Source organism: Gracilinanus agilis, chromosome 5 (assembly GCF_016433145.1).
Source record: "Gracilinanus agilis isolate LMUSP501 chromosome 5, AgileGrace, whole genome shotgun sequence".
Lineage (NCBI taxonomy): Eukaryota > Metazoa > Chordata > Mammalia > Didelphimorphia > Didelphidae > Gracilinanus > Gracilinanus agilis.
This window is the reverse complement of record NC_058134.1, coordinates 146,473,577-146,499,956: the sequence shown is the minus strand read 5'-3', so window position 1 is coordinate 146,499,956 and position 26,380 is coordinate 146,473,577. Positions and strand designations below refer to the sequence as shown.

General features: G+C 35.0%; 1 pseudogene; it reads left to right on the top strand.

Annotated features, from left to right (window-relative positions):
• The first annotated feature begins 7,348 nt into the window (after window positions 1-7,348).
• Window positions 7,349-21,864, top strand: LOC123249973 (annotated as a pseudogene).
• Window positions 21,865-26,380: the final 4,516 nt, after the last annotated feature.

The following is a 26,380-nucleotide window of genomic DNA, read 5'->3' as shown; positions in this document are numbered from 1 at the left end:
ACAATAAAGGGTTATAAGAATAAAAAGATATTTTGGAAGAGCTTTTAAAAAAATCCTTAAAAGCAAAGGAGAGAGGTTGAGGAAAAAACTAGGGAAAAGATAAGATCTATATAGGAAAATCAATGAAATTATAAAAGAATGATCATCCAGATAGAAATCTAGAAATTTGTGGAAGGAAATAATCAATTAAGAAATAGAATTGGAGAAAGGGAAACTAATTATTTCTTAGGACAACAAAAAATAATGAAACAAAATCAAAAGAATAAAATAATAGGAGACAATATGAAATATTTCATCACAAAAAATGAAGACCTGGAAAATAGAACAAGGAGAGCATATAGGAATAGTTGGACTAGAAAATTACAATAAAATACTTTTGACTCCATACTCTAAGAAATCATTAAGGAAAAGTTTCAAAAAATTCTAGATTCAGAGAGTAGAATGGAAATTGAAAGAATCTACCTATTACCATCTCAAAAAGACCTAAAGATTAAAATTCATAGGAACATCATTGCTAAGTTCTATAACTCCTAGGACAAGGAAAAATACCTCAATAAAAAAAACTTTACTGTGGAACTACAGTCAAATGATATAATAGTTAGCAGCCTCAATATAAAAATAATGCAGGAAATAGAAAACACAAAATCCTAGAGTAAGAGAATTGCACTTATAACCAAGAATTACATATCCACCAAAACTGAGCATAATTATAAAAGGTAAAATATGGATATTTAATGAACTAAAGAAATTTCAACACCTTCTGGGGAAAATCTAGAATTCAGTTGAAAATTTACTTACAAAAACATAAAAATATAATGATGAAAGATTAATCAAAAGATACAAGAAAAGCCAAAATGTTTGAGTTTTGTATGGGAAAATATCATCTCTCACCCCAGAGAATTGCATAAACTGTGGATTTTTGAAAGGCTACTTATGGATGGAAAAGCCTGAGATCAAGATGAATGAAATAAAATGATGAAAATTATAGTGGAGTAGATCAAGAGGAAGGAGGAAGGAAAAGCTCTTTCATTTGGAGAAAGAATGAAAACTGCCACAAGAGAAGATAAGTGGGTAGAGGGCTAGAAGTATTAGAATGTTGCTCTTATTATATCTAGGACAAAGACAGAAAAACAGACATGATCAGAAGAGTAAAAATCTTAATATGCAGAAAAATAGGAGGGAAAGGGGAGTGTATAAGGGAGGGAGAGGATAGTACAAAGGAGGAACCAAACAAAGAAAGTTCCTTCAAGGACTCAGGAACAAAATGAAGGAAGAATAAATTAAAAGAAAGGGAGGCAAGGGAATAAAAAAAAAATGAAGCAACAGTGAAAAGGAAGTACATATCAAAAAGGGGGTGGGGGATTTAAGGTGAAGGGATAATAGAATAGACTGACAAATGATCAAAAAGCCAAAAGCCCCTCTCAGGCCTCCTGCTGCCCCTTGTATAACTCCTTCTTATCTCACTTCCTTTCTCTCTAATTTCTACTTCCTTTCACTGTGGGCTCGTATAACTTTATAAACCTCTATGGCAAGAGGATTTCCAGGTCCCCAGTTAAATTGCAAGAAATGGATTAAGAATTCCCTTTTAAAGAGGACAATGGGAGATGATAAGGGAAGTTTTCTAAAACAGGGTGATAATTGGAAGAGATAGGAGAAAGAAGAAATTGAACATGTGAAGAGTGATATAACAAAAAGAAAGAGAATGACATACAGTGAGGAAAAACAGAATGGAGGTAAATACACAACAAGTAATTATGACATTGAATATGAATGGCATGAATTCACCCATAACATTAAATAAATAGCAGAATGGATCATGTACTGTTTACAAGAAAAAACGCTTAAAAATGAAAGACATATTTAGAGTAAAAATAAAGGGTTGGTGAAGAATATACAATGCCTCATCTGATACCAAGTAAAAGGCATAACTATCATGTCTCACAAAGAAAAAAAACAAGGAAACTATATTATGTTAAAAGATACTATAGATAATGAAGCATTATCAATTTTAAATCTACATGCACCAAATATTATAACATCCAAATGTTTAAAGGAAAAATTAAATGAGTTACAGATGGAAATAGATGAGAAAATAATAATAGTGGGGAACTTTAATCTCTCCCTGTAAGAACTAAGTAAATCTAACCAGAAATAAATACTAAAAAATTTAAGAAAATTAATAGAATGGAAAGTGAAAAGAGTATATCTCATTGGTATATGGCACTGTCACAAAAATTAAACAAATTAAGGAACAAAAATATTATAGTTAAATGGATAAAACAAAACATTGAATATAAGGAGTGATGAAAACAAATAGTAACAAATAATTGGAGACTAAATAACTCATTCTTTAAAAATGAGTGCATCAAAGAACATATTTTTGAAGCAATAAATGATTTTATTAAAGAGGATTATAAGAAGAACCAAAACCTATGTTATACAGCAAAAATAGCAATTAGAGGAAAAATTATATCTCTAAATTCTTATGTTAATAAAATAGAGAAATAAAAGATTAATGAATTGGGAGTACATTTTTCTTTAAAAAAATGGAGAAGAAAAATATATTTAAAACCTCTAATTAAACACCAAATTAGAAATCCTAAAAATTAAAGATGAAATAATAAAACAAAATATAAGAATACCATCACATTAATAAATAAATCTAGGAATTGGTTTTAAGGGGAAATATCAACAAAATTGATAAAATTGATAAATCATTGTTTAATTTAATAAAAAAAAAGAGAGAAGAAAACTAAATCACTAGCATTAAAGTTGAAAAGGGTAAATATGCCACCAATGAAGATGAAATTAAATTATTAGGAGATATTTTCCTCAATTATATGAAAACAAATATAGGAATGTGTAATAATTGAAATGGGTTTGACAAGTATAAGAATTTTAAAAAGTATTGTTGTGGTTGCTGTTTGTGAAAAATAATAAACTTCTTAAGTCAAAATGACTGTTAGCAGCAAGGAAGTGATATTAAAATGGAAACTATAGGAAAGAGGTTAAAAAATTGCCTAGCTACAAATACCCTAAGTCCTAATCCTCCATACTGTGATTGTGAATCCAAAAGCAAATCCCATCAAAATCCAAAGTTCTAATTAGGAAGCCCAAATCCAAAGAGCCAGGAGATACTGAAAAATCTGCTAGGAACCTTCAGTGCACCCTAGACTGAGATTCCCAAGAATCTCACCAAAGCCCACACTAAAGAGAGTGTCCCATTGAAGTGCCAACCAAGAGAGAAAGTCCTTCCTGAAGAGCCAAGATAGGAATGAACTTCTCTTTGTCTAGTCTTTTATAATCCTTTTTCCACATCTCTTCCTGTTTCTCTCCAACTTCGTGTGAACCAATCACAGCCTCCTAATTTGCCTAGCACTGCCCAAGGAGGGGCAATGCTTCTGGTCTTTGTGGGTGTGAACTTTTAATTATAATAAGTGACTTGTGAAATCTCTTACTTAGTGGCTTCAGTGTTAAGTAGGGGTACTTTTAGTTCTTGATTGATTAACTCTAAATAGACAAAGGGAATTTTTAAAAATCCTTTCAAATGATAGAAAAATAGAAGAATACTTTAAAAAATAAACTGCCCAGAATATCAGAATACCTAAGTAAACCCATTTGAGAAAAAAGGAACTTGTACAAGGCATTAATGAACTTCCTAAAAAAAAAAGGCATTAGTACCATATGGATGTACAGTTGAATCCTACCAAACATTTTAGGATCAACTAATTCTAGCATTAAGCAAATCATTTGAAATAATAGGTAAAAAGAAGCCTTTGCAAACTCCTATTATGAAACAAATATAGTACTGATACCTAAACCAGGAAGAGCAAAAACAAATAAAATTATAGACCAATCTCATTAATGAATATGGATTCAAAAATTCTAAAAAAAGTACTGGCTAGGTGACTACAGTAATGTCACAAAGAGAATACATTATGACTAAATAGGTTCTATATGAGTAATATAGGGATGATTTAATATAAGGAAAACTATCAATATAATTGATTATATAAAATAATTAATCAATAAACAAATTAATAAAAACATTTTTATTTCAATAGGTGCAGAAAAAAGACCTTTGACAGAATACAGCTCTTGTTCAAATTAAAGTAATTGGAAAGAATATTTATTAATAGATATATTCTTAAAAGTATATGAAACATTTACCTAAAACCATCAGCAAGTATTATCTGTAATGAAGATAATAAGCTAAAAGCTTCCCCAATAAGATAAAGAGTGAAACAAGAATGCCCACTTTAAACAATAAAATTTTACATTGTATTAGAAATTAGAAATGAGAAGAAAAAGAAATTGAAGGAATAGAATGTACAAGTAGGTAATAAAACTATCTCTGTTTGCTGATGACATGATAATATATGTGGAAAATCCTAGAAATTCAACTAAAAAACTAATTGAAAGTATAATTTTAATAGAATAACATGTATAAAATAAATATAAATAAATCATCAGCATTTTTACATACTACAGAGATAATCCTACTAGAAGACAAAAGATACATGATTTAAAATAACCACAGAATAAAATACCAGGGAGGGGGGGGTGCTGGGAGGTATACCTATCCAAGCAAGCCCAAGAACTACATAAATACTATTATGAAAAACTTTCTACAAAAATAAAGTTGGATCTAAATCATTGGAGAAACAGTAATTGTTCATGCATAGGCTGTGGTAATACAATTAAAATGATAATCCTCCCTAAATTAATTTGCCCTTTGACATCCCAAATGAATGACCAAAAATTAATTTCATTGACTCAAAAATTTTAATTTAGAAGAATAAAAATAGAATAAAAATCAAGAATAACAAAGGAATTCATTAAAACAAAAACATTAAGGAAGGAAGTCTAATGGATCCAGATTTTAAATTGTATTACAAAGTAGTAATTGTCAAAATTATATGGTACTGGTTAAGGAATAGAAAAATAGATCAGTGGAACAGAACATAGAACAAATAGTGGTAAAAGATTATAGTTACCTTGCACTTGACAAAATCAAAGTTCCAAGTTTTGGGAATAAAACATCTATTTAGTAAAAATTGCTGGGATCATTGGAAACTAGTTAGGTAGAAACAAGGTATAGACCATTATCTTGCACCATTCACTAAGATATAATCGAAATGAATGTCTTATAGGTACCTTAAGTAAATTAGAATAATTGGGATCTTATTACCTATTAGACTTTTGGATAGGGAGGAGTTTATGAGTAAGTAGGAGATAGATAATATTTTGAAATGTACAATGTATAATTGTAGGTATATTAAATTGAAAAATTTTGTGCAAATAAAATAAATGCTACAAGATCAGAAAGAAAGCAGAAAATTGGGGAAAACATTTATAGATATCATCTCAGGTAGAGGTCCCATGTCTAAATAATTTAAAAACTTTCTCAGATTTATAAGAATAAGAGCCATCTCCCAACTGATAAATGGGCAAACAATATGAACAAACAATATTCAGATGAAGAAACCAAATCCATATATAGGTATATTAAAAATGTTCTCTCACTACCGATTAGAAAAAATGCAAACCAAAACTATTCTGAGATATTACCTCACAGTTATTAGACTGGCTAAATGACAAAAGGACAAAGTGACAAATGTTGGAGACAGTGTGGATAAACCAGGACACTAATGCACTGTTGATGGAGCTTTGAATTGATCCAGTCATTTTGGAGAGCAATTTTGAATTACTCCCAGAGTTATAAGATTGTGTATACCCTTACAATCAGCAATATCATTGCTGGGTATGTTTTCCAAGGAAATTGGGGTGAGGAAAAGAACTTATCTGTTCCAAAATATTTATTGCAGTTCTCTTTGTAGTGACAAAGAAATAGAAATTGGAATGATGCCAGTTGATAGGGAATGGCTGAACAAATTTTATTATATGATCGTGATGGAATACTATTGCACCATGAGAAATGCTGAAGAGACTGATCAAAAAACTAAAACTTGGAAAGAACTGCATGAGATAATGAATAGTAAAATGAGTACAATTGGAACAACATTATACACAGTCACAGAATTAATGCTACAAGAGTTAATTGTGAATGTTACCTTCAGAAATGGAATTAAAAAGGTGGAATATGTTTATATTTATATGTATTTACATGTTGGCTGCCTTGGAGAAATCTTTTGTGATGTAGTTTCAGGAGGGACAGGCTCACTAGTCGACATAATTTATTATCTAGATATTAAGAAAAATAATTGAAACATATAGGAGATTTGAGATTTAATCTGTGGATGATCTTTTTTGTATATGGGAATGCTTGTTTCATTTGGTTTTGTAAAATTTGGAATAAAATATAAAATTATTATTAAAATTATACTGATATGTAAAAAAATTAATTGTAGAATTCTGTCTCATCTTTCAATTTTATGCAAAAACTTGTCAAAACCTTTTCCCTGTTGAATCAATGGCTAGTTGTGCCTGATGCTTTATTCATAGAAGATTAATAGATTTACTTGGTTAAAATTTCTGATTTTAGCCAGCAATTTAGGGGTCTTCATTTGAGCAACCTTATTCTGGCAATTCAGACATACAAGGCATATTCTGAGGCACTAAGTAGTAACTTATTGATGATGACATAGAATTAGTCAGTTAGAACATTTGAACTCAGAACTTCTTCCTCAAACTAGCTTTTTATTCACTATGTCATGCTACCTTTCTTGAATAAGAAGTTATTGTGAATTTATGTTTTGCTCTTCCTTGAAGTATCATTTCATTTTAATAGGATTGTTTAAATACTTAATCCAGAGGAACTAGAGATGGTAACTTTCCTAAGGATAAAGATTTAGAGCACAAATGAACAGGCGAGGTGATCTAGTTGAACCCTCTCATTCTACTTTTGAGAAAATTGAGCCTCAAGGAGATTAGGTGTCTTATTCAAGGTCACAGAAGGACTGTGGCAGAGTATGGATTTGAACCCAGATCACTTGACTTCAAATCATTCCTTTCCATAGGACCATGCTGTCTCTCTCTAGGGCCATACAAAAATTATTTCTAGTTGGAGAAAAAGGGGAAAGTGCTTCAGAATCACTCAAAAAAAAAGCAAATTGGCAGTAATTTACTTTGACTACTTATAAAGAGTGTTCCTGAGAACTATTCTGATTTTCATGGTTTTATAGACAATCTTCTGCCCTTCTGACCCAAACCTAAATTTTCTGTATCTCTGATGGCTATGAGCTGAGAAGATCACGAGCTGCTAAGGGCTACCTATATCCCATGATAGTGTAGAGGTTTTAAACACAAAAACCATGGTAATGGAGTGGGAGCTCTTTTGGAGAGGCTCTTGGAAAAGCATATTAAATATGAAATGTTACATGATGTGATGACCACAGGCTTTAAAGTACATCTTATTAGGGCCACTGTGGCTTATTCTGGAATTAGTACACAGGTAACATTAAGCATGGAACAAAATACACTATCTTTAAAAGTTAAAAATGTGTGTTGAAGTCAGACAGAAAGTAATTTAAGGGTGACTGCAAATGTAGTAGTTATGCTCTGGTGGGTAAAATTTCAAAGCAGCACAGGGGGGATTTAGCTGCCCAGCTCCCATAAATGCTTTGAAAATTTGCTCCTTAGTGTATAATTTTGTAACATTGAATAAATAACAACCTTCAAGTTTATAGTTTCCATGACTTTGTGTGTGTGTGCGTGCGTGTATGTGTGTGTGTGTGTGTGTGTGTGTGTGTGTGTGTGTGTGTTCTATTCAGCCAGCTTTTTCAGTTGATGGGAATTGATCTATAGCAGAAACACTTAGTCCTCAATATTTCTTAGTGTGTCCTGCAGAGTGCTTTTCAATGCTTTGGGCTCCTCTTCAGCTGGAACTTTCACATACCTTTGTTTGAAAGAAGTTCTCATTGGTTTAAATTTATATAAAACTTGGAAAATCAAGTTATCAGTAGTTTTGAAGAGACTGTCATATCACCACCTACCTGCCAAGCTTCTCACATTTAACTGTAGATCTTGTCACCTACAGTCTTTCTAATATCTAACTAGAAACAATTGGATGTTAGCAGTTTTTGTTGCTTAGATCCCAATATTCTAGTTCTTTAAAAGATAAGATCTGTGATCCTGCTAATGTGATATGCCCTCCTCTGTTGACAATGACAACTTATCCATCCATGCCTAACTAATCCAGGTGATTCCCATGCTCTCTAGTTAGTCCACCTGCCCCATGCTCTCCAGTGTCCAGCCAATGTACTTTGGAATAACTCCACAATTTCCTGAAATTGTAGATATACTAATGTAGTATATGAGTAGTCTATTGACTATTTTCCCCAATATTAAATGGTTGACCAATTTTTATTCATCTTTTATTGCAATAATTCATCTTTCATACTGTTTATAAAACTCTTTATGTAATTCTGAATTTAGATTTGTTGTGCACAACCTTTGAAAAAGACCTTATAGCACAAGTATTCAAAATTCCTTTTCTTTATCTAGCCCATTTTTTCATTCCCAGAATATAATTATGGTTTTCCCCATCTTGTATCAAGAATTAACTCACAAACAACATTTTTCTTGTAGTAATTTCATGTGTAGACTGTTGTGTATGTGACTACATGTGTGACTATCTATGTGTGTATGCATGTGTCTCCCCAACATATTGGAGGATCCAATACTATTTACTTTTCTCTAATTTTGTCTTTCTAGCAGTTTATTTATAGGTAAACAGGGTCACATCTGCCTAGAAGACCAAACCTTCAGGTCTATTTCATGTCAACTTTTCTCAGCTATCTATTGATTTTTGCATTGCTTCTGGATTGCTTTCAGCAAATCACTTTAGTTTCTTGCCTGACTGCCCTTTGACCCATTTAGTGTTGAATGGTTCTTTAGGACTAGAGTCACTTGACTTTCTGCTAAGATAAGATGCATTTTGATAGTTGTCTCACAGACTGAACCCTTGAGCAGTGAATAAAGATGTGAAAGAAGATTCCATTGGATTAATTCACCAAAGCTCATTTGGATGGACCAATAACTGGTAAGATCAATGATTTATTGCTACTTTCTAAGACAAGCATATGGGAGCAACTGAGGAACATCATTGCCAAGCTCAATTTCAAATTGCTATAAATATTGTACATAAGTCTTAAAACACATAACCAAAACCTCCCTGCATTATTATGATCTGCCCTAGTATAAAGAAATCAGTATTAAGCCCTGAATTTTAAGTAGGAGATGTAGGGTTGAATTCCAGCTCTTTTATTTTCTGGGCAAGTGAACTTGAGCAAGCTTGTTAAGCTTTCTAAGCCTCCATTTCCTCTTTTCTATAATTGAGTTAGTTACCACCTTCCCTCAGGAATTTTTCCTGAAAAGCATGCTGTGTAAATTATAAATTATATGGTGCATTATTATTATTATTAGCTATTATAATAAATAAATATTTGGTATTTTACAATTGTCAGAACTCTGTTTAAAAAAAACGTAACCTTCTGCTTTAAAATTTTTCCTAGAATCAAAACTATGTATTGGTTCTAAGGCAGAAGAAAGGAAAGGGCTAGGCAATTGGGGATTAAATGATTTATCCAGGCTCACATAGATAGGAAGTGTCTGAGGCAGATTTGAACCCAGGATTTCCCATCATTAGACCTGGTTCTCTGTCCACTAAACTACCTAGCTTCCCCCTAGAATTCTCTTTATACAAATACTATTTTATCCTTATTAAAAATCTCTTTGGTAGTGCAAGCATCTCCCTTTTTTGTTGATGAGGAACAATATGCTCAAAGTATTTAAATAATTTTCCCAGGATGTCACAACTGTATTAATATTTTCCCCCTCACTCATGCCTGATTAGATTCTATTGAAATAATTGTCAACTAATCTATTCAAGTTCTTGACCAGTCTGTGTCTAAGGATCTAGCCTCAAAATCCAGGAGATAATGCTATCTTACTCCCATTAACTTTGAAGATTAATACCCAACATCTTCAGGTCTAAATTTACTCCCCTCCCCTTGTGCCAAGTATTCCACAAAGTCATTCCCAAATCTGTATTTATTCAGTCAATTCAATTCAAAAGTCATTTAACAACTTTCTGGAATGTGTCTAAGAGATATGTATATATGAATGTAAGGGTATGTATATGCATATTCATTTATCTACCTATGTGCCTTTTAAAAATTGTATTAGATCTATGATTACTGGCATAAGAAGCTTCTGTTAAAGAAGTTTCCACTATCATTTCAGATGATATTCCACTATTGTCTGAGAAAATTTCCTGGGACCTGAGACTAAATGACTTACCCAGAGTCACCCAATCAGAATGTCTTCCTTGTTAGTAGGGATTGTTTCATTCTTCAGTTAATATCCAGGGTGCCTGACACAGTGTTTGGCACATAGTAGATTCTAAAAAATGTTTATTGAGTGATTTGATGTGAGAAATAGGGACTTGAACCCAATTCTTTGATATTTTGGGAGTTGGTTCTCTATTGACTATAAACCTTACCTCTCCTAGTTGGGGACAAAAAGATTGAATAATAGAGAGATTCTTTTTTTCAAGGATTTGACATCATGATAGGTCAATGACAGGTACACAAATAATTGATAGAAGGCAGAATATGAAAAAAGGCAAAAAAAAAAAAAAAGATCCAGGCAACATTCTATGAGCAATTTGAAACAGAAGGAATTTTCAGCTGGGTAAAATTCAGGAAGCTTCATGGAGGAGATAGTAATGCTTAACTATGACCTTGAAGGAAGGGAAAAATTTTACTAAGAAGAGTTGTGTGAGAAAGAGGAGCACCTATTCAATAAATATTGAATGAGTACCTACAGAAAGTCACTAGACCTGAGTGTCCCAAAAGTTTTCTTGAAACTTTAAGCTATTAAACTTAAAAGGTATGCAAAGAAGATAAAGAATTTAGGATATGTGACTATTTCCAGTGTCATGCTGAAACTTTTATTCCTTTGACCTATTGTTATTGAATCTGCCCCACTATTTGATTTTGAACAAGGTGAAAATTTGGAACTCAGACTTTTCTAATTCATCCAGCAAGTAAATATGAAAAGAGGACAATGTCCCAGTCTCTAATCTTGAAAGGTAATTCATCTGTTCTATTGCTTCCTCAGCTTTGATTTGCCTGTCACACTGCTCTGCTAGCCTTACAGTCATTCTTCTAAAAAAAGGTATACTCACTTTCTTAATGTAGGCTGTCATCTCTTTATCAAATGATGCTTCAATGAAGGGAGCCCCGCCAAGTTCGAAGAACAGAGTTACAGCTTTTAGGCTTATGCTATTGATGTACAAGAACCTAAATGCAGAGCAAAATAGAAGATAACTACTGCCTTTTAACCTATCTGCAGCACTCAAAATAGCCTCTTTTCCCTTACATCAGATATGACTTGTACATTCTAGAGGGACTTTTAACAACAGTTAGAGAAAGGTGTCTAACTAGAGTAACCTGAACTTTTCCTTAAGAGGTGAAAATGAAAAATCAGGGAAAATAATCACCGAAGGGTATCAGGCCTATTTACATGAAAGGAAATATGGAATAGCAGAAAGAATTCTGAGTTTTGCAGTGAGAGGGTATTCAATGCAATTCTAGCTCTGACACTTACTGGCTCTGGGTAAGTTACTCAATCTCTCTCTCTCTCTGATTGCACAAAAGCAAAGGGAAAAGGATGAGGGGGAGTGGATTTCATATTTCTTCAGATCTAATATGACTCTAAGTTTATAATGCAATAAATTGCTACTTCCAGGCTGTATCATGTTAGAGAAATTATATTTCTTTGAAGATCATCCTTTATGTATCCAACTGGGATATATATTGGGAATTTATACACACACACACACACACACACACACACATATATATATACATATATGTATATATACATATATATGTTTGTTTCTCCCATTATCATGGCCATTAAACAAATTATTCTCATCTGCACATTCCACTAGAGGAAGTCTTCTTTACATACTAAGGGTAAATATAACCTTAACTCATCAATGTATTCAGTGACTTTTTGGTCACTTTCAACCTAGTTTAACGTATCTGCCAATGTGATTTTACTGTGAAGTGGCCATTGTGCATGCAAAAGTATTTTTTTATGGAGATATTAAGTTTATTTGATTTGATTTGCATGAGTCTTTGTGTTCTGTTCAGGCTGTCTATATTGCACCACTGAAAGCTCTAGTACGTGAAAGAATGGATGATTGGAAAGTTAGAATAGAAGAAAAACTTGGTAAAAGTTTATCGTTTATCTCAAGATGCAAAATATTTTCCCCAAACATTTATTAATATTCATTTTTAACATGGTTACATGATTCATGCTCCTCCTTTCCCCTTTGCCCCCTGCTATCCCCCAACCCATGGCCGATGCACATTTTCACTAGTTTTGTAATGTGTCTTTGATCGAGACCAATTTCCAAATTGTTGGTAGTTGCATTGGTGTGGTCGTTTCGAGTCCACACCCTCAATCATGTCCACCCCAACCCATGCATTCAAGCAGTTGTTTTTCTTATATGTTTCCTCTCCTGCAGTCCTTCCTCTCAATGTGGGTAGCATTCTTTACCATAAATCCCTCAGAATTGTCCTGGGTCATTGTATTGCTGCTGGTACAGAGGTCCATTACATTCAATTTTACCATAGTATATCAATCTCTGCGTACAATGTTCTTCTGGCTCTGCTCCTTTCGCTCTGCATCTGTTCCCAGAGGTCTCTCCAGTTCACCTGGAACTCCTCCAGTTTATTATTCCTTTTAGCACAATAGTATTCCATCACCCACATCACCCACAGTTTGTTCAGCCATTCCCCAATTGAAGGACATACCCTCATTTTCCAATTTGTTGCCACCACAGAAAGTGCACCTATAAATATTTTCGTACAAGTCTGTTTATCTATGATCTCTTTGGGGTACAAACCCAGCAATGGTATGGCTGGATCAAAGGGCAGGCATTCTTTTATAGCCCTTTGAGAATGATTCCAAATTGCCAGCCAGAATGGCTGGATCAGTTCACAGCTCCACCAGCAATGCATTAATGTCCAAATTTGGCCACATCCCCTCCAACATTCATTACTCTCCCCTTCTTTCATTTTAGCCAATCTGCTAGGTGTGAGGAGATACCTCAGAGTTGTTTTGATTTGCATTTCTCTAATTATTAGAGATTAGGAACACTTTCTCATGTGCTTATTGATACTTTTGATTTCTTTACCTGAAAATTGCCTATTCATGTCTCTTGCCCATTTTTCAATTGGGGAATGGCTTGATTTTTTATACAATTGCTTTAACTCCTTGTATATTTGAGTAATTAGACCCCTGTCAGAGTTTTTCGTTATAAAGATTTTTTCCCAATTTGTTGTTTCCCTTCTGATTTTGACTACATTGTTTTTGTTTGTACAAAAACTTTTTAGTTTAATATAATCAAAACCATTTAATTTACATTTTGTAATTTCCTCTAACTCTTGCTTGGTTTTAAAGTCTTTCCTTTCCCACAGATCTGACAAGTAAACTATTCTGTGTTCACTTAACTTGTTTATAGTTTCCCTCTTTATATTCAAGTTGTTCACCCATTCTAAATTTATCTTGGTGTAGGGTGTGAGATGTTGATCTAGACCTAATCTCTCCCATATTGTTTTCCAAATTTCCCAAAAGTTTTTGTAAAATAGTGGATTCATGTCCCAAAAGTTGGGCTCTATGGGTTTATCATACACTGTCTTGCTGATGTCATTTACCCCAAGTTTATTCCACTGATCCTCCTCTCTATCTCTTAGCCAGTACCATATTGTTTTGATGACTGCTGCTTTATAGTATAGTTTAATATCTGGTACTGCTAGGCCCCCTTCCTTCACAATTTTTTTTCATTATTTCCCTTGATATTTTTGATCTTTTGTTATTCCAAATGAAATTTGTTATAGTTTTTTTCTAATTCAGTAAAGAAGTCTTTTGGTAGCTTGATAGGTATGGCGCTAAATAGGTAAATTAATTTGGGTAGAATTGTCATTTTTATTATGTTAGCTCATCCTACCCATAAGCAATCAATGACTTTCCAATTGTTTAGATCCAGTTTTATTTGTTTGGAAAGTGTTTTGTAGTTGTTTTCATATAATTGCTGTGTTTGTTTTGGTAGGTAGATTACTAAGTATTTTATATTGTCTAGGGTGATTTTGAATGGTGTTTCTCTTTCTACTTCTTGCTGCTCTTGTGTGTGGGAAATGTTTAGAAATGCTGATGATTTATGGGCATTTATTTTGTATCCTGCAACTTTGCTAAAGTTGTTGATTATTTCTACAAGCTTCTTAGTTGATTCTCTAGGGTTTTTTAAGTAGACCATCATATCATCTGCAAAGAGTGATAGCTTAGTCTCCTCCTTGTCTATTTTGATACCTTCAATTTCTTTTTCTTCTCTAATTGCAACTGCTTGTGTTTCTAGTACTATGTTGAATAATAGAGGTGATAATGGGCATCCTTGTTTCACTCCTGATCTTACTGGGAAGGCTACCAATTTATCCCCATTGCATATGATGTTTGTTGATGGTTTTAGGTATATACTGTTTATTATTTTTAGGAAAGGTCCTTCTATTCCTATACTTTTCAGTGTTTTCAATAGGAATGGATGCTGTATTTTGTCAAAGGCTTTTTCAGCATCTATGGAGATAATCATGTGATTTTTGTTTGTTAGACTGTTGATATGGTCAATTATGTGGATGGTTTTTCTAATGTTGAACCAACCTTGCATTCCTGGTATAAATCCCACCTGATCATGGTGGATGATCTTCTTAATTACTTGCTGGACTCTCTTTGCTAGTATTCTATTTAAGATTTTTGCATCTATGTTCATTAGGGAGATTGGTCTCTAGTTTTCTTTCTCTATTTTTGATCTCCCTGGCTTTGCAATCAGTACCATATTTGTGTCATAAAAGGAATTTGGTAGGACTCCTTCTTTGCTTATTATATCAAATAATTTGTATAGTATTAGGATTAGTTGCTCTTTGAATGTCTGATAGAATTCACTTGTGAATCCATCAGGCCCTGGCGATTTTTTCTTAGGGAGTTCTTTGATGGCTTGTTCATTTTCTTTTTCCGATATGGGATTATTTAGGTATTCTATTTCTTCTGCTGTTAATCTAGGCAGTTTATATTTTTGTAAATATTCATCCATATCTCCTCAATTGTTATATTTATTTCCACATAATTGGGCAAAATAGTTTTTAATGATTGCCTTAATTTTCCCTTCATTAGAGGTGAGGTCTCCCTTTTCATCTTTGATACTATCAATTTGTTTTTCTTCTTTCCTTTTTTTATTAGATTGATCAGTACTTTGTCTATTTTATCTGTTTTTTCAAAGTACCAGCTTCTAATCTTATTTATTAATTCAATAGTTCTTTTACTTTCAATTTTATTAATTTCTCCCTTGGTTTTTAGTATTTCTAATTTAGTTTTCATCTGGGGATTTTTAATTTGCTCCCTTTCTAATTTTTTGAGTTGCATGCCCAATTCATTGATCTCTGCCCTCCTTAATGTGTTAATATATGCACTCAAGGATATAAATTTCCCCCTGAGCACTGCCTTGGCTGCATCCCACAGAGTTTGGTAGGAAGTTTCATCATTGTCATTTTCTTCAATGAAATTGTTGATTGTTTCTATGATTCTTCTTTGACTATTTGGTTTTGGAGAATATTATTGTTTAATTTCCAACTGGTTTTTATTTGCCTGTCCAGGTTCCCTTACTAATTATTATTTTTATTGCATTATGATCTGAGAAGGTTAAATTTATTATTTCTGCTCTTTTGCATTTGTTTGCAATGATTCTATGCCCTATAACATGGTCAATCTTTGTGAATTTGCCATGTGCAGCTGAAAAGAAGATGTATACCTTTTGTCCCTATTTATTTTTCTCCACATATCAACTAAATATAATTTTCTAGGACTTCATTCTCCTCTCTTACCTCTTTCTTATTTATTTTTCGGTTTGATTTATCTAGATCTGACAGAGGAATATTTAGATCTCCCACTAGTATGGTTTTACTATCTATTTCCTTCTTGAGCTCTGCCAGTTTCTCCTTTATGAATTTGGGTGCTATGCCACTTGGTGCATACATATTGAGCAGTGTTATTTCCTCATTGTTTATACTGTCTTTGATCAGGATGTAATGACCTTCCCTGTCTTTTTTAATCATATCTATTTTTACTTTGGCTTTGTCAGAAATCATAATAGCCACTCCTGCCTTCTTTTTCTCATTTGAGGCCCAAAAGATTTTGCTCAAACGCTGAACCTTAAACTTGTGTATGTCCACCCGCCTCATATGTATTTCTTGTAGACAACATATGGTGGGATTTTGGTTTCTAATCCACTCTGCTATTTGCTTCCTTTTTATGAGCGAGTTCATCCCATTCACATTCAGAGTTATAATCATCAGTTGTGCATTTGCTGACATTTTTTAATCCTCCCCTCTTCCTACCCCCTTTTTCCTTATACTTTTTTCTTTTAAATCAGTGGTTTGCTATTGAGCCGCTATCCCTTATCCCCTCCCTTGATTAACTTCCCTTTCTACCCCTTCCCTTATTTTCCCCCCTCTTTTTGTTTTTAAAGGCCTTATGAATTCCCTCCCTCTTCTCCCCTCCCTTTTTTTGACCTCCCCACTTCCCTCCTCCCCTTGGTTTATCCCTTCTAACTTTCTCAGAAGGGTTAGATTAGAGTTTTATGTCCCAGTGGATAGTAGCTACTCTTCCCTCTCTGGGTTGATTACACTAAGAATAAGGTTTAATTATTACATCTTAATGCTCTCTTCCTCTCCTTCTTATAATAGTATTTGTCCTCTCTCCCTCCCATGTCCTCTTTGTGTGTAATAGAATATCCTATTTTCTTATTCACTCAAGTTTGTCTTGGTGTCCCCTTCTATTCACCCCCTCTTTCCCATCCCCCATGCCATCTTAGATTATTTAGTGTTCCACCCTCACCCTGTGAATTATTCTCCTGATTATTATAATAGTGAATATTATAATAGTGAATAGAGTTCACTACAGAGAATTATACATAACATTTCTCTACATAGGAATACAGATAATCAGATCTCACTGAGGCCCTTAAAAAGGCAAATTTAAAAATTATTAATTTACTTTCTTTCCCCTCTGTATCTTATTTACCTTTTCATGTTTCTCTCAATTTTTGTGGTTGAATATCAAAGTTTCAATTTAGCCCTGGTCTTTTCTGTGCAAATTACCTGGAATTCTTCAATTTTGTTGAATGCCCATACTTTCCCCTGGAAATATATAGTCAATTTTGATGGGAAGTTGATCCGTGGTAGCAGGCCCAGCTCTCTTGCCTTTCTGAATATCGTATTCCAAGCCTTGCAATTTTTTAGCGTGGAGGCTGCCTGATCCTTTGTGATCCTGATTGGTGCTCCTTGATATTTGAATTATTTTTTTCTGGCTTCTTGTAAGATATTTTCTTTTGCTTGGAAACTCTTGAATTTGGCAATTACATTTCTGGGTGTTTTCTTTTCTTGATCGAATGTCGCAGGTGTTCTACGAATCCTTTCAAAGTCTATATTGCCCTCTTGTTGTAGGACTTCAGGGAAATTTTGCTTAATTATTTCTGTTAGTATGGAGTCCAGGTTTCTATTAATTTCTGGTTTTTCTGGAAGACCAATTATTCTTGAATTGTCTCTTCTAGACCGGTTTCCTTGGTCTGTCACTCTCTCATTGAGATATTTCATGTTTCCTTCTATTTTTTCAGTCTTTTGACTTTGTTTTATTTTTTCTTGTTGTCTTGAGAGATCATTAGCTTCTACTTGCTCAAGTCTAGCCTTTAGGGATTGATTTTCGGCTATAATCTTTTGGTTTTCGGCTATGATCTTTTGATTTTCAGCTATAATCTTCTGGTTTTTGGCCATAATCTTCTGGTTTTCAGCCATAATCTTCTGGTATTCCTTTTCAATCTGGTCATTTTTGGTGTTCAATTTGCTTATCAGTTCATTTGTTTTCTGAGCCTCACTTTCCAATTGCAAGATTCTACCTTTTAAACAGTTATTTTCTTGCCAGATCTCTTCCATTTTCCTCAAAATCTCAGTTTTGAACTCTTCCATAGCTTGTGAGGAGTTTTCCTTATTTGAGGAGGTTCCGGATGCTTGTTTGTTCTCCTCCTCTGTTTGCTCGGTTGTCTGGATTTTCTCTTTGTAAAAGTTGTCGAGTGTTAAAGACTTCTTTTTCTTGTTGTTAATCTTTCTCTTCTGAACTTCCTGAGACTGGGTAGCCATCATTAGCCCAGCAGCTTCTCAGGTTTATCCTCGCGCTCAGGGTCTGTCCGTGCTCAAGCCCCCTGGTGGACCCCCTTGCTTGATTGCCTGCCAGAGGTTTCTTTACAAGTCTCAGAGCGCTGCTTCCACAGTTGTATACCCGTCTGCACTGGTTCCCCACTCAGGGATTCAGAGCTTTAGCTTGTGGTTGTGTCTGCCTCCACCCACACCTCCACAGGTGCCTGCTCTCTGAGCCCGCACTCTGGGGCCTGCGTCCACTCTCGGCGCCCTGCTCCTGCTCTCAAATTTTGTGTGCATTCGTTAGCTTTTTGTGGTCTTAAATCTTGCTGCTCTCAGGAAAAGGCCCCAGAGCTGCCAATGACTCGCTGGGTGCCCCAAACTTGCTCTATTTCTTTTTAGCTGGCTTCGGTGCTATAGGTGTTGTGTGTGGAGGGGGTGGGGGTGGGGTGGATGCTCAGCTGCGATTTAGTGAGAGCTGTTTCACCCCTTTATAGCATTGAAATGCCTCGATTCCACGTACCTTCCATGCTGTGCCCTGTTGTGGGGTTCCTCCATTCGTCTGGGCTTGTTTTTATGTCCCCTTGAGGAGTTTTGTGTGTTTCGGTCAGGAGAGGTTAAGAGCTGCTTCTTACTCTGCCGCCGTCTTAACCCGGAACTCCATGCAGCAGTGTTTTGAAGCCACATTTGAGAGGTGGGTGAAAGGTTGAATACTAAAGGCTGACAAGCAGTCATGAAAAGTGTTCTTCCAACCTTCAAATCAGAAGTATTAGTCTTCACTGAATGCCTGTTTCACCCTTGTAATTGGTATAATTTGTATAGTTAAGATTCTTGCTTCCCCATATTTCACCAACGTTTCTCACCAAGAGGAATTACTATCCTATGCCTTTTCTGGAAATAGATATGATAAATATGATAGGCATTAGAATAATTTCTTCACTCCGTCTTCAGCATTTGGCCACAAGGAGGTCTTTATGTCCTAATAGTCAGAGACTAGTCCACATCCACAAACCTAGTAGTCCTCCTACACTCTTTATGCTTTGGAATATCCAAGATAATCACTACCCTTCCTTGAACAAGTATTTCTCTGATAACCAGTATTCTTATTCACATGTTCCCTGTTATGTGAACTAGGAAATAAAGCTAGAATACATATAATTGACAAATACATCAAGTATTATAGTTCTAATTGTGAAAGGACTTTGTGCTTTTTGTTTTTGTTTTTGTTTTTATCTTCAAGCAGAAGGGGAGATGAGAGTCTGTAGACACTTGAAGGTGGGCAGTACCTTGACCTTGTAATTCTAGACCTGACTTTTCCTAATTTGTCCTATGCAACCCATATTCCCTAAAAACACCCCATATTCCCAGTCTTTACTCATCATAACCCATAGAAAGATAATAAATAGATCATTATGTTGCTACTGTGAACAAATACACTTGAAGATGCGAAGAATTGGCTGAGTGTAAGAGATCCAATGTAGATTATTTCCTTGTATTTTTGGTCTACTTTTTATTATTAAATAAGTAACAAATAACTCTCAAATCTATTATGTGATATTACCCTGCTAAATTGCTAGAACAATTTTGGTCTGAATCTCTGATTTCAATCATGTTGAGAAAACTTCTTACATCTCAACATAGCAGTAGTCCTCCTTGCTCCACAATAGTCAGCTTAAATCTCTGACATCTCAGCAAACATGTCACTTTCATATACACAGAATGCTTAATCAGTTATTCTTCAAAGAATCGAGATGTTATGAATTCCACAACAGTCTTTGATGCCAAATGTCTATTTTTTTGCAAATTTGATGATGCTGTTGTACAGTGAAACATGAAGTGTTGCTTTTTCATGGTGGTTAATGACATAGGCAGGCCTAAGATCCAAGTGTAATACAAAGGGGGACACCAAAATTTCTAACCAGAGTAAATATCTTCTGTGGTTTTGAGCAAGATGAAGGAAATTGCTGAAGCCTACCTTGGAAAGACTGCCACAAATATTGTTGCCTTAGGACCAGCCTACTTCAAAAATTCCCAATCATACCACCAAAGATACTGGAATCATTCCTGTTCTCAATATGTTCCTAACCATTAATGAAGCCAAATGCCGCTGCCATTACTTATGTCTTGGACAAAAAATTTGGTGCCAAAAGAAATGTGTCGATCATTGATGTTGGAAGTGATACCTTTGATGTCTCAATTCTTATAATTGAAGACTGAGTCTTTAAAGTCAAGTATACAGCTGAGTACATTCACTTGGTGGGAAGGGCTTTGAAAACATTATTGTTTTTTCCTTTCTTTTTTTAAAATTTAGAATATTTTTTCATGGTTACATGATTTATGATTCCCCTCCTTCACTCCCCCTCCCAGAGCTTACAAGCAATTCGCCTGGGTTATAAATATATCATTGTTCAAAACCTATTCCATATTATTCATATGATCTTTTAACATGAAAACCCTATAAATATCCATATTGAACTATGTGATCCATTATATGTTTTTCTTCTGCATTTCAGCTCCCACAGTTCTTTCTCTGGATGAGAATAGCATTCTTTCACATAAATTCCTCTGCATTATCTTGGGTCATTGCATTGCTGCTAGTAGAAAAGGCTATTAAAATTCAATTATGCCATAATGTATCAATCTCTGTGTACAATTTTCTCATGATTCTGATACTTTTTTCTCTGTATCAATTCCTGGAGGTCTTTCTAGTTCACATGGAATTTCTCCAGTTGATAACCTTATTGTTAATCATTCAGTTGCTATATTCAAGAAAAAAACATAAAGCTATTAGTGAAAAAAAGAGAGCTGTCTGCCATCTGTGTATTACTTATCAAATACAAAGTTCACTCTCACCTCTAGTAGTATCCAGACCAGTATTGAAATTGACTCCCTTTCATATCTCTATCACCAAGGTCCATTTTGAAGGGGCAAATGCCAACCTCTTCCTTGGTACACTGGACCATGTGGGAGAGGTCCTACCAGATGCCAAACTAGATAAATTACGGTTTCATGACACCATCTTGGTGGGTGGTTCTATTGAGATCCCTCAAATCCAGAAGTTTATGCAGGATTTCTTCAATGGCAAGGAGCTGAACAAGAGTATCAATCCTTATGAAGCTATTGTCTTTGGCATAGCTCTCCACTCTGTCATCTTGTCTGGAGATAAATCTGGGAATGTACAGAACCTGCTGTTATTTGACATCACACCTTTTCCTCTTATAATCAAAATTGCTGGTGGAGATATGAAAATTCTGATTAAATGCAATATCACCACCACCACCACCCATAAGTAGACTCAGACCTTCTCTACCTACTTCAACAACAAGTCTGGTGTGCTTATTCAAATTTATGAAGATGAGAAAGCAATGACAAAGGATAACAACCTGCTTGGCAAATTTGAGGTCACAGGAATACCACCTTCTCAAGAGTTATTCTTTAGATTGAAGCTAAAGTTGAAATTGATGCAAATAAAATCCTCAATGATTCTGCTGTGTATAAGGGTAAAAAACAAGAAGGTGAAGATCACCATCACCAATTAAATGATGAAGGTCATCTGAGCAAAGGAGGCATTGAGTGCATGATGCAGTTTTTTAAGTGTTTTTCTTTTTTAAATTGTCAATCACAGATTCAGTTTCTTTCAGTATTTTGAAGTTCATCCCAATTATTACCTAGGTTAAATAAACTGCCAATGTCCAAAAGCTTTAGTATCTCTTTGTTAACAAGGTCTACTTTATGAATTTCCTGATCTAAAATGGAAATCTAAGAGACATACTTATACCTTTTCTCTCTTCCTTCTTCCTATATTTCAATGATCATTTCAATGGGAATATTTCCTCAGAAGGCTCTCACAGCCATTGATCTCATAGAGTTTCTTAATGGAGATGAAGTTGAACTTCTCCCATGCACACTTGTATATATGAAACTGAAACTTATTCCTTGGCCAGCTTTAGTGCTTTTCCATGATGACTCAAATTGCTATTCTATATTGGTGGAAGGAATTTACTGGGTGAAAATTCTCCAGCCTGGATGGCAGTCCCCCTTTCCACAATATACATGCATGAATTCATTTATACAGATACATATTATATATACATATGTATGTAAATATAAATATTAGTTTCATATGCCAAATACTAAAAAATTCTCGAGGATCTTTTTTTTTTAGTCAAGCCAAAAAAATATTGAGAATGATTATCTCCACATTTACTATTAACTCAATGCCTGAACATCTCTTTTCCTCTGCAAAAGCATTATTATAAAAGCCTATGGCCAGGCCCAGTATATTGAACAATGTTCCTTGGCCCATTGCTGCAAAGACAAGTTACCAGCCCCTGTTCACTGCTGATTTTTCATGAGAAGTTTGTTTCTCTAGTCTTTGCAATGTGACACATTGCCAAAAGATATTCCTGCATTGGATTTTCCAAAAAGTATTTTAAAGAGAGATACATGTAGGTGAATATGAGTTGGCAGTCAATTAAAATCATACTTTGGCAGCCATGCTTCTCGCTTCTTATCAGTATGCTGAGGCTCATTCTATCTGGCAATTTGGGGGAGCTGGTAAAGTGTCATGTTAAGCAGAGACTTATCCTTTACCTGCTTCTCACTCCCCTCCCCCTACTTCTGTGACTCATAAACAAGAAGATATCCTGCACTGACATCTGCAGGAGTTGTTGCCTCTCTTTCTCATGGTCACCCAACCTGGAACTGGATTTTGCAGATTTTTTTAAATAAAGAAACTCTAATATATGTGAAAGGCACAGTGAGCTAATCCATGTAGATTGCTGATAATACATATAAGTAACATATCCATGTGTATCTTTTGTCCAACTTCTCCCATAAGTTTATATATTCACTATGCTTAAATCATTCCTTGTTTTACCTTGAAATTGAAGGAGAGTAGTAGGATCCAATGCCCTAGTTATGACATCAATTATCCCTTGTTCTCACCAAATAACTCCTTTGTTTCATGTGTCACTTTTCTTTTTAGTTTTTACATTCTTACAATTCATTCACCAGCACTAAAAATATTGAAGCTCATTCTTCACTTGTACATATCCAGAACAAATCCCTGCCTTAATATTCCTATGAGGTGGCCATAGGAGGGGAAAACTAATCACTATAAGCTATACAACTGCATGAGAGGCATTAAAGCATATTGGATAGAGAGTTGTTCTTGGTATTGTTCTGTATGGCCCCTGGAATGTCACTTAAAACTCTCAGAACTTTACTCTATAAGACTATATGTTGCAGGAAAAATGGAACCACATTGTTTAGGGAAATTCCTTCAACTTGATTTTCCTTGTGCCATCTAAATCACAGGTCCTGACGGTAGCCATATAGGTTTTTAATATTCATAATTCTGGGTTTACAATGAGAGTAGAACTTTTGATCTACTTTGGTATACAGAATCCAGAAATTTTTAAATGAAGTGTAATATTCAACTAAATAGTTTTGTTCCCTGTAAAACACTTAAAATTAAGTGAAAAAGATGAATTTTAAAAACTCAGTTTTGTATGTTGTTTAGATAATGTTTAAAGTTATCTTAAATTTCTTCTATGAATTGAGTGTCCAGTAATTTACTCAATGACTTTTTTGAAAACTAAAACCATTGAGGGACATAAGATTTTTTTTTAACTCTCGTACTTCGGTGTATTGTCTCTTAGGTGGAAGAGTGGTAAAGGTGGGCAATGGGGGTCAAGTGACTTGCCCAGGGTCACACAGCTGGGAAGTGGCTGAGGCCGAGTTTGAACCTAGGACCTCCCGTCTCTAGGCCTGACTCTCACTCCACTGAGCTACCCAGCTGCCCCAGGGACATAAGATTTATTAACATCTATGGTCTGTGACAGAAAATCCCTACTATAATCTTTATGTCTATAAAGATAGGCTCAAAATCAAATTTAATACTCTCTACTCTCCCTATCTTTCTTCTCTCTCTCTCTCTCTCTCTCTCTCTCTCCTCTCTCTCTTTCTCACATACATACATACATACATACACAGATATTTAAAACATCTAGTGGTATGCTAGAGCTAGGGCCAATTGTTGAAGTTTCAGCTTGAATATTTACACCTCTGAAATTGCTGAGTGCTACATGTCAGGACTTCCTTTATTCTTTTGTTGATTATCTAGACCAGTGATGGTGAGCCTTTTAGAGACAGATTTCTGGGCTCCGACCCCACCCCAACCCCTAGACAGAGGGCCATGCCAGCCCTCCCCACCCCCAGACCAAGTTCCAGGCATGCTCTATTTCCCCCACCCCACACAGGGGACAGAGAAAACTCTCTCATTGGGCTGCAGGGCATAAGTGAGGAATATCCTCAGTGAGTATAGAGAAGGAGAGGCAAGTGGACCAAGCACTCTGTTTTCCTCTAGCTCTGTTGCCTGTGAGGTACCCACCTTAACCCCTGTGTGCTTCCACTGGGCTGCTGGGCAGAGGGGTGGGGAGTGTAAAAATAATGTCATCAGGCACACGGAGAGGGGAAAGAAAGCAACTATGACCAAGTTCCTCTGCCTTTATAATAACAAACTGGGAGGGAAGGGAAGTCATGTGCCCACAGAGAGAGCTCTGTGTGCAGTCTTTGGCACTCATGTAATAGGTTTGCCATCACTGATCTAGAATAAAGAAAGCAATGACCAAAATAAAGCAGATTAACAGACTAACATTAAAATTATGTAATGTATACATTAATAGTTTCCCTAGAAAACTAGCTAATAAACATTTAGCAGTATACCCTTTAAGCCTTCATCCTTTATAGCTACATATATATAGTTTACATATACATGGTCCCTAACAACAACAACAAAAAAAAACAACGCATCAAAAACTCTGCTTGGAAAACAAGAAGACATTGAGCTTTAGCAAGGCACTGAAATCCCATTATAAAATGCTGTTTCTTTTTAATATTGTTAATTTGTAGTTTTATTTTTTTTAGGAAATTTAAAAGAGAAACTTAATTTTTGACATTATCAGGAACCTGTGAGAAAACTGGAAACACACAGAGAAAAATAAAACTTAAGGTCTTGTTATGTCACTAAAGTTTTTGGTGGAACTGAGCTATCTCTGTTTTTCCTAAAACCAATATCTATTGAACTCTTCATTTTCAGAAACTGCAACCAAAGAAGTACATTTGAAAATGTATAAATCCCGATCTTGCTCCCAGGTACTTAGCTACACTGATGAGATGCTTAGCATCTGACACCACCTGCATGCTGATGGACCATAAACCTTTGCAGTGTTTCTTTCCTTTTTTCCTTAAGTTTACCTGACAGGAGAGAGGATAAGAGTCCTGTTCCATCTTAGCATCTAGGACTGAGGTTAGCTAAGGAGTGTCAAAGCTGTCTCTTATTTCTCCTGTGTATGCAATCATGCTGGGGGGAAACTAGTACATTACTTAGCTAGAGAATAGCATCCGAAGTGAATTTGAAGTAAGGGGCCACAGACTGGTTAATGCCTGTGGTGTTTCTGACAGTCACTCAAACATTTATTGTTAGGAATCATGAAGTGGTTGTTACTAGGAGAGTCAGAGATAACATGGAACAAGTATAGCTCACCTGTGCCTGATATAGTTTATAGCTTTGCTCTTTGTTCTCTGCTTGTTATCATCTGGATCTGGAATTGGTGTGCCATTAGTCAGCTGGATCCTTTCTAGATGTAGCATCTGTAACAGAAGGGAAATAGAGGGAGGCTTGAACATCTTTATCACAGACCCAGTGGGATGCCTGTATCTCATCCATGTGACATGCGAGATGTATGGTTTGTATTTGGCACCCAAGAGGGTGTCAAAAGAGATTTTTTCAGTATAAAATGAAAGCCAGATTTCAACATCTTCAACAATAATAAGTTTGGGCTAGTTGGTATTCTGTAGCATCTGTAGGCAACAAAATGTATGCTACATCTATATTGCATGTGACATGAAAATGTTCATTTGCTATACAAAAAAAAAACCAAAAACAAAAACAGGGCATGCTAACTGCTAAAGCAAAAAGTAAGGGGTTCTCAGGATTCATTAAATCTCAGAATCATTAAATCTCAGAGCTGCAAAAGAACTGAGGATATTTAAATTGCCCCCTATCCAGTGGAAGGATGCCTTTATAAAGGCCATAGATTTTGAATCCTTTTGGAAATCCTCTGAACTATTTAAGCATGAAATTTTCTCAATATTACTTA